This window comes from Empidonax traillii, unplaced genomic scaffold (genome assembly GCF_003031625.1).
Source record: "Empidonax traillii isolate 1590-97213 ecotype Southwest subspecies unplaced genomic scaffold, ASM303162v1 scaffold1741:size165889, whole genome shotgun sequence".
In the NCBI taxonomy this organism is placed as follows: domain Eukaryota; kingdom Metazoa; phylum Chordata; class Aves; order Passeriformes; family Tyrannidae; genus Empidonax; species Empidonax traillii.
This window is the reverse complement of record NW_020956934.1, coordinates 133670-135171: the sequence shown is the minus strand read 5'-3', so window position 1 is coordinate 135171 and position 1502 is coordinate 133670.

The window sequence follows — 1502 nt, the reverse complement described above, 5'->3', positions numbered from 1 at the left end:
CCACACCGTCCAATAGACACGGTTGTCCCGTGCCTCTACCTGGCTAGAGGCAGGGCCCCTCTAGTACTGGTTTCTGTCCTGCTCATCACAGGTTTCCGTCTGCATATACTGGCGGGAGGTACCTTCTAGTGGGTCAGATCTCTGCCTACGGGATACCGGCACTGCACTCACTTTCACGGAATTTGTTTTCCTCTGGTCCTTTAACTCTTGTACTCGGGCTGCCAAGACATGGGTAGGTTTCCTGTCCCACTGTCTCATGTCTTCTCCATGTCCAGATAGGAAATACCACAGCTCGGTTCATGAGGTCTGTCTACCCCCTCTAACTGGGGGGCGCCCGGTTCTCACTGGTGCCACCTGGGAGGTGTTTCTCTCAATCTTTTCTAGCATTTCCTTTTGTTGATCTTGTAGTTGTGTAGCTATGGTAGTGAGGTTATCGACTGAGGTCTCTACAGAGGAAACACGGACGTGTAGTGATTCTTGGACCATACTGTCGTACATCCGAAGTTTATTTACTATAAGCACCACTGGCTCACTCTTTTCCCCAGCATCCAGTGATGTCAGGTAACTGACATGTGCAGGTGGCCCCATACGCATGAAGTTCCACCACATGTATGGTGTACATCTAACCTTGTCAGGTCTAACCTGGTCAGGATCGTGACTAGCTTGCACATCTCTTCCAAACAGTACTTCCAATAGTGCCATTTCCCTCAGGCGTCGGATCCCCTACTCCATGGTATTCCAGCTCTTCGCAAAATGGTCTTTCTGCAAGGCTTCTCTGTAAATGAATCTCCCTCTCACAGCATCCAGCAGCCGTGCCCAGAGAGAGAGGGGCCTTGATTCTCTCACAAATGCCTCTTCAAGGCCCACATCCTGGGCAATAGACCTCAAGGACCTTGCTTCACCGCCATCAAGGTTTATGGCATCACCCATAGAGTCCCAGACTCAGATCATCCATGTCAGTATAGGCTCATTCGGGTGACGAATGACGTCTGCCCGTAATTTCTGGAGGTCATCATACGATAAGGACTCAGTGATGATTTCTGGCTCCGGGTTGGCTGTCTGTGAGGGTCCTGCTTCCCCATCATCATCAACTGGGCAGGCTGATTTGGTCTTATATTTCTTCTTTTGGATAGGGGCAACCTCCATTGACTTGTTTGGTCCCTTGGAGCTGGCCTTATCTGGAGTCACCCTTGAATCAGGCCTCTCGTTTTCATCTTTTCCTTTTCCCTGTGAGGGCTGCACCATATCGAGCACCTTTTTGTAGGCAACGGCTAAAGCCCCACATGCATCTACCAAGTGTCTCTTTATGGGTTTATCATGACCTCTCTCCCTCACAGCTGTTATTATCTGTGTAGGGTTTAGGAGTTGTTCAAGAGTGAACTTCCATGTTTGTCCCAGTTTAATTGAGACAAGGGTCTTTTGCTGAGGATGGATTAGGAGAAAAAGACCCAAACTTCCTTTTCTAGCAATTATAGATCTGAAATTAAGAGGTTCCGATTGAA